This window comes from Ambystoma mexicanum, chromosome 10 (assembly GCF_040938575.1).
Source record: "Ambystoma mexicanum isolate Mex_15411 chromosome 10, UKY_AmexF1_1, whole genome shotgun sequence".
Taxonomy (NCBI): domain Eukaryota; kingdom Metazoa; phylum Chordata; class Amphibia; order Caudata; family Ambystomatidae; genus Ambystoma; species Ambystoma mexicanum.
Genome location: NC_090932.1, coordinates 1,087,171,289 through 1,087,179,468, shown reverse-complemented (window position 1 = coordinate 1,087,179,468; position 8,180 = coordinate 1,087,171,289). Strand labels below are relative to the sequence as shown.

General features: G+C 44.4%; 1 long non-coding RNA gene across 5 annotated transcripts in view; it reads right to left on the bottom strand.

Annotated features, from left to right (window-relative positions):
* Positions 1 to 1,103: 1,103 nt before the first annotated feature.
* Positions 1,104 to 8,180, bottom strand: part of LOC138491999 (uncharacterized) — a 74,752-nt gene continuing 67,675 nt past the window's right edge. For 2 of the 5 annotated variants that reach the window (XR_011276120.1, XR_011276124.1), the window contains one exon: positions 1,104 to 7,811. This is a non-coding gene — a long non-coding RNA (uncharacterized lncRNA). The remainder of the gene's footprint in view (positions 7,812 to 8,180) is intronic. The other 3 variants (XR_011276119.1, XR_011276123.1, XR_011276122.1) reach the window with 2 other exon arrangements.

The window sequence follows — 8,180 nt, the reverse complement described above, 5'->3', positions numbered from 1 at the left end:
GTGATGTCTATTATTGAGAAACAGGAGGAGGGGTGGGTTGGCCAGCCTCTCCTTTTGTTTCTGAGTAAAGAGCTAACATGGAGCAGGAAACCCATTAACCCATTAACCGTGCTTGGTTAAATGGCTTGCATTTCGGAATAAAGAGACATCACGCAGCAGGCAGCCCGTTGCATTCAAGGAGCTTTGTGGTTAAATGGTTGCCTGGGAGGGTCAGCGACCCCCGCAGGCAGTTCTATAACCATGGCTCCTTGAATGCAAGGGCCACACTCGTGCTCAGGCAATGCCCCTACTGAGAGCAATCCCTCACCGTACCCCCCCCCCCACTTAAAGCAATGTCCCCTGCCCACATCCCTATGTTGTATTTTGGGAATAGGACCAGTTGGATGTGCACGCTGTGTTTTTTCATTGAGATTGGCCCAGAGCCTCTGGGGGGGGGGGGTTACTGAGCAGTTGCCCCCATATTGGTAGTCAGCAGTCTTATGATTTGGCAATATACGCCTTTAATTCTGGAGAAACAAAAAATGCGCTTTGCAGTGAACAAGTTCCAGGCTGCCTTTGCCAGCACCCTCAAGCTGTCACCTCTCTCCGGCCTCTGCGGTTTCCAGCAGTGTTCTTCTCAGCTAGTTGTCTTTAAATCTGGTTTCCTATACATAAGCCCCTTTCTGACAAAGACCAATTAATGGCTTTTCAGTGAACATTTAACATTTCAGCTCATCAGTGGCTGCCTGTCCAGTGATAATCTGCGGCTGTCAACTCCCTGGCTGTATTTCTTTTCTCCCTTACAGTGTATGCACATCTTAAGTGGCTCAGACTGTTTTTCCCTGGTCAGGGCAAAGGGGCATGCAAGCATCATGTTGAAATGGGCCCCAAAAGCTCTGACAGATCTTCAGCCGGCCCAGCGACTCCACCCACCCTCAAGACAGAAAGCAGCGTTCAAGAATCACCTCTATATGCCTGTACCAGTCACCAGTCAAAGGTGTGAAAAACCTAAGGGCATTCTATCACATTATGAGCACCTATACAATTACACTTGAAAGCAAGTCCCTGTTTACGCTTGCGTCAGATAGAATGTTACCCTTTCGGGAAAAAGGCAAAGAGATTGCTTGCAAGGATAACATGGTTTAATTGTACAGAATAGAAAGGTATCAGCAAAGAGCTCTGCTGCTCGAGAATGTTCTGGCCTAACGTAGTACAAGCAGAAGCTAATAAGTCAGTACAATGTCATTGCTATACAGTAAAAACTAGCGTTGCTGGTTGGTGAGACCCTATACATGGGTCCGCTGCATATGTCCATAGGGGATACCAGGTTACGATTGGTTCTCTTCTCCGCCGTCGGTCTGTTCCCACGTAGGTCAGCAGGGCTCATCTCTCTGAGGAGTGAAGGTCAGGTTCCTCGTAAACTGCAGTATCAAAACTGATATGATACACTAAGACTATTACTACATCACAGTGGCATGCACCTGGGAGGCTTGGGGACTGGTGCCAGGGGGAAGGGAGGAAGAAATACAGTCACGCTAACCCACACATTATGTGCTTTGTTGATATCGCACCCCTCGCACACAAGGCATCCACCCTTGTTTTGGTCTATAATTTATCCCTACCTTTACTTCTCACTAAGAATGATGTATTTATGTGGAGAGATGAAACGGCTGTACATGCTCAGATCTTTTGTGGGCTGTGGTTTTATGGTTGGGGCAGGGGGTCACTCGCTATCATGGAATGCAGGGGTTTTTGGGACCAGATCAGTGGTGTGGGCCATTGCTCTGGGTAGGCTGGATGGGGCTGAGAGGTCTGCTGATAATTTTGCTGTGATAAATGGGCACTGTGAGGAGCCTGGTGCTGTCTCACGGCCTTGCATGGCGCATTCCTCCCAGTGATACTAAGTAATTGCACAGTGAAGGGACAAGGAGAAGCTTCCGTGAGAACTGGCTGTGCGGGCTCATCCTGTCTTAGTGTTTTGGAGCCTAGTTGGGCTCCTCCATCGAGCTAAAGTTATACCACACGGCCATGCAGGGCTAAGCGTATACCATTAATACAACTTGGCCTTTCTTTCCATGTGCACACTGAATGTATGCATCTATCATCCCCACCACTTTATCTCCGTACTGAGTTTCTTGGCATGGTTCTTTCCTCCCTAGTACATCGCATGGCTACCTATGGGATTCGCCTCACTCTAAAGCGCCTAGGGTGGTGGGATAGACTACTTTCCATCCCAACATTCCCCCCTTTCATTACTTCTACAGCAACACATTCTACCCCAGATTGGTGCATATTTTGTCATTTCACTGCAGCCTCAGAGGGGTGTTCCCTTTACTGGCATCCAGGCACTACACACACATGTCATAAGCTTTCTCCTGCTTGCACGTACTCTTCGGGTGTACATGTTATATGAATGCAGCCTCCATCCTCTGCCAGATCAACCCATACTTCTTTGTAATTTTCAGGGTCTGGGGGGCAATGGTTGTGTGATTAAGTCGGCCCACTTCATCTCCTTAGGGGATAGGGACCATGTGAGGAATGGGATGATTAGTCTGCACTTCTACTTCCTTTGCATCTTGATGTACTTTTGGAACACCAATAGAGACCATCATCATTAGGCAGTGCTTTGGCTCAACACTGGAGACACAATTGGCACATGCAAGAGATGACCAAGACAAATACGATGATGGACACCAAAATCTTCACCAATGTTCTGAGCCAGAATGAGGCTCAGCTAAAAGCGAATGAAAACCAATCTTCTTCCTGGACGCCAACTTCCTTTTTCATCTTGGCACCTAGCTCACGCACTGCAGCGATAAAGTGTGACAATGTCCCATTTTCAGCATCTTCAGAAGGTACGAATGTGCAAAATGAACTCCCAATCTTTTTGCAAACACCACCTTCCATTGCTGTCAGCATGTCGAGTAGATAGCGATTCTGCATCGTAATCAGCATTAGGGCAAGCAGCTTGACCCATATAGCTTTGAACATTTTGGCTCGTGCTTGCACACCAGATAGCAATAGGATGCAAGAAATCTCTTTGCTGAGGTAAACAATTTATATTCTTCAGGTATTTGTTGAATCAGTTCTGATGAGTCTTTTGATAGATAATTTGATGCTCTTCTTCTTTGCAGCTGGCCATACAGTTCTTTCCCAGGCAAGAAGCGAATGTCTGGTGGTGGCAGCGTGTGCTGTGCTGCGATGGTTGGGGACAGTGTGGATGCATCGTCGGGCAGTGGCCCCCTTTCAGGTGTTCTTCTGGGACTACTAACAGGGCTCAGTGTAGCGTAGCTAGCGATCCGTAGCTCCTCCAGGAGGGTGGGAGGTGCAAGTACGCTTGTTGGCCACACACCCAGTAGTAGTCCATCAGCACTGCAGTGCCCTTCTTGAGGTCTGGAATCAACACTGTACAGTTAAACTGTTTGTTCGAACTGACAGAGATAGTTCCTTCACTTAAAAAGCACAGTTCATAAGTCTTTTCTTGGTGCACTTTCACTGGCTTCTCCATGGCTGTATTCAATGTCAGTTTTGTGACGTGCTCTGTCCATATTTGTGCGAATGTCTGTTCCAACAGGGCCACCGTTTTATCTGGAATTCCTAAAAGTCCTTCAGGTCTACAAGTGAGGGTTGTTTCTTGCTATGTTTTGTTAATGTATTTCACGCCTTCGTTCACGGAGTAGGGTTGCTTTAGACAGTTGGTGTTGGTGAGACTGGTTTTGCATTTCTGGGCATCTGAGTCAATACGCTGTAGATGGACGTTGTGTGCCTGATAAGTGCCTTTGAGCCTACATAGTGCATGATTAATTCACCATTGTGCCCCTATAGTTGGTACCTTTGTGGTACTAGAAGCTTGGGTGCTCACATTACGTGCATTATTAAGGAGTACACATAGCAACTGCTATTAGTTGTTCGCCTTCAGAGACCCAACTGTGCTCAGGATGACTAATATTTTGAACCACATCCAGTCCTAGGCCATGGTATGCATCAAATTCGAGCCTACATGCTTTTCTTTTTAATCTGTTATGGTAGGACATGTATAAACACATCATAGACAGAATCAATTTATTCAAAACGGTTATTCCTCCAACTTTGATCCCTACAATTACTTAAATGTCCAAAGAGTTTCTCTCTATCCCTTTATGTCGCTCTCCCTAGTGGGGCGCTGGTGTGTCGCCTATTTAGGTGAGGGGATAGTGTAGAAATCTAGCCCTATCCTAACTCACTACTTTCCTGCTTCACTAAAAATAGGAACGCACTGTTTGGAAGTCAACAAACCACTATCTCTTTAATCGCGTTGTTTTCACGCAGTGTGACTCATCACTTCTCAACAAAAATTGCAAAGTGGGCATGTGTCCAATTGTTAACACCTTGTCCACTGTGCTTATCTTAAAAGAAAAGATGTAATATAACCAAGCTCACTGTCTACTGTGTGAGTCAAGTGGGTCAGGTCATCACCCTGAACCAACCTATGTCGACCGGTTTCAGCGGGGATATCTAGTTGGCGCTTTCTTCGGGACTCTAGATTGTGACATGTTATGACACACTAACAGAATAAAAAAGACAATATCACAAATTAACTATCTTCAAATTTCTTGTCTGGAGAGGGCATCTTCCAATTTCCTGGGACTTCTTGTCAGTACATCCAGTCCCTATAAGGGAGAAATACATATATCAGGGATCTGTGAATACATGTATCTGCTATCAGCTGTATGGTCATGAGGATTCATTGATCTTACCTAAGTGGTATATACCACCAGGCACCATCAAATGTTGCGTCTTGTCTCATCAATGATGAAAGTCTTGTCTCCTGGAAACAAATGATCCAGGCTCAGTGTTATAGCTCCATCATTGTTTATTCTATATCTATTGGAAAGTGAGACACAGTCCCTACCACTTACCCTTTTTCCCATGTTGTGGTCATCCCAATTGGATAATTTCGCGTCGACCACAGGCAGGAGTTCACTGCTGGCCAATGCCCGGGTCTCACGGTGTGACTCGTATGCCTATTAACACACTGCGCCTAGAGGGAAAAGGGGGGATATTTTTAATGTAGAGTCTAGTTTCCCATTAGGCAGTGCAATCTGTAGTGTGTCTCAATTCTAATGAGACATGCATGCTGCTTCTTTGTCTTTCACAGGCTATGCCATCTTAGTCAACAAAGGGCTGCAGTCTGGTATGACACTCTAATAATGTACTTCAATATAAGTGCCATGTATGGCCACTATTTCTGGTGGTAGATGTCTGGACCCGGGCGTAACCCTTTGTCATGCAGTGCAGATTTTCATTGCCTAGCAATTCTAATGAAGGGTACTCGCTGTTTGTTTATGCTTCACAAGTTGTAAACTGCTCTCAGTAATCGGCAGCTTCCTCGTTATGGCGTTCAGCTATCTCGCGTTCTACCAGTAGTGTGGTGCTGGCTAAGCATAAATACAATATGCTGTCAGTGGTTCGTTCCGGAATCACACGGATAATGTCTAATAACGGGCGAGGTGCCGTTGCATTTTGATAAAGGTTGTTGCAGCGTCTGCGCACCTACCTGAAAAGCAGCCATCGTTTGATCTAACACATCTCCTTGCTGTTTAAGTTAGCTAACAGCTGCCATCTTGAAAAGGGATTCTTTTTATACTCAGATGGCTCCTAGGGCATAAGGCTAGGCCTCTTTTAGTTTTTTAGCAACTGTTGGAATCATACATAAGGACATTTCCTTTATGAAATGTCCACTGTGACGAGCCCTCTTTACTGCGCCCAAAATCCAGTTGTACATTATCTGACTTTTTAGGCCAAAAATCTGCATATTTTAATGCAATATTAAAATAGAAAACATGATCAGATCGAACCTCAATACAATCCTGTTGCTAATAAGTGCCTGACTGCCTGTCTCCAATTCCTAGTTATAGAGGGAAGAGAAAATGTTAGAAGAGATGGATTTGTGCAAGGTCATTTTTAGGATTTTTTTAATCTCAAAAGTCAGGCATGGTAAGTCGTAGATACCTCCAAGATGAACAGTAAGCCAGCTTTCAGTACTTCAGTATCTTTTGGCAGTCAGGTAGATTAGCATATATTTGGAGCTTGCACTAATAGTGTCCTCATTCACAACTCGTTCTCTATAATGCAACCGGGCCTGATTATAAAACTGCCAAAGCTTGCCAACAAATCCCCTCATTCAGACCAATTACATGGCTCTTGAGTCTAAAGATCCATAGTTGTTCCCTTTTTAATAGGATGGCACCCATATTACCAAGCTCTCTGTGGGACCACCACCTTTTCCAAGATGGTCCAGCTGATGTCATTTTCTGAGTGTTTAAATTGCAACTAGTTTTCCACTAATGGGGCAGTAGTCCTTTTCATTCTAATATTGAATCTGTGTTTTACTGCTCTGGTTGTCATTCCAATATATATTTTGTCACAGGGACACTTAATCAAATACACCACATTTATAGTATTGAATTTGTAAACAATCTCTGTTCCCACGGTGTATTACAGCCAATCTCAATTGATGTTGAGCGTTTCGTAAAGGAACATGCGGTACATGTACCACATGGTGTGTGACCAGTAACTTTGGGCAGGTTCCAGAGGGTGGGTTGGTTCTCATCTTGTTCTTTCTCTTCCTTCTAGGTGTGCACTAAAGTGTCCCTTATGTTTCTTCTTCTCTTCATTGCAAACAAGGAGACACTTAATGTATTTTCACCTACATTCAAAATGTCCCATCATCTTTTAACCCCTTTTTTGATACGGTTGATCACAGGGGAGTGGCTGAATACTGCCGTGATCTGGTTATGTTTATGTTTATTGAGTTTATATGGCGCTTTACTCCAAAGCGCTTTACATTATAACAACAGTACAAAAAAGACAGAAGCATATTTACAAACTTGAAACAAACTAGTGGTACAGTATACAGAACAATTTGCTTGAGGGAGTGGGTGAGGGAGCGAAAAGGGGATGGGGGAGGATCCCGGAGGTCTTAACACCCTTGGGTGGTTACAGCATCCAATATGGTCAGGGGAGAGGGAGGGATGGAGGGGAAGGGGGCAGGGTATGGGGGAGAGGTAGGGATGGAGATTCAGGGGGAGAGTGGAGAAGAAGGGCTTTCAGGAAGGAGTGGAAAGATGGGTTCCAGTGGAGGGGGGGCAAGAGTTGGAAGGAGCGGAAGCATGAGCAGGCACAAGGGGCTGCGAGTACAGTGAGAACGTATTGGTCAGCTGAATCATCTCTAAGTTTTTTAGGGTGTTGTTGTAGGGTTAATTCTCTTGGAATATAGTGTGCCCTCTTCTTTGCGTGTCTAACGATCCTCTCAGGGTAATTCCTTTCCCTCAGTTTCTTAGTCAGTCTATCGGCTTGAATGTCGTATTCATTCCTAGTGGAGCAGTTCCAGGCATGATATGTGTCGTCTTGTCAATCTACGTCTACTACTCATGATATTTACACTGTTATTCGTGCGACATAAAAGGTTTTTGACAAATGGAAGTAATACTTCATACATTTTACTTGTACACACAGTCATGCGGGTATTGCTGTACATTTTTAGGGTTGTATTATACATATATGTGGTTGTGTTTTCTCGTTCAGTTAAACCAAAGGATGTGCTTTCATTCAGGCTTTTATTCAGATTCAGGCTTGGGGTCAATTCAGTTAAATTTAAGGACTTTTTTTAGATGGCCTGCCCAGATAAACGATGTCCCCCAATATATTCCTAACAAAAACATGAGAAATGTATACAAAATGGACGTATAAATGAAGGCCACACTGATAAGAATAAATTCTAGTACTGCTGATTACATTTCTATCACTGGGCAATAAACAATTCAACGTTGAAGTCTTCATCTTTTCAATACCTGTAGTGGGAATAAGAAAGGGTAAACAAAGAAATGGGGGGGGTGGGGATGAGGTTAAATGTGTTAAAAATGGGGATGGGAAGGAAGAAGCAGAGAGAGAGATCTTTTTTTTTAATTTAAGTAGCTTATGCCTTTAGCAGCAATGCATGTTTATATATCTCTTGTACATGCACTTAGATGGTCTGCATTACGCTACATGCAATGAGGTAGACTTGTTGCGTTAGCTTCGAGTAGCTGATATGGAATGGGGTGGGGCCCTGCAAGTGTCTGAGAGATGTATCCAATATCAGAGCCCTTTCACCTTCACTGCAAGAGGGGTGGAAAGAAAAACTTTGTAGGGCCCATGGAACTTGGGATTGTTCAATTTTC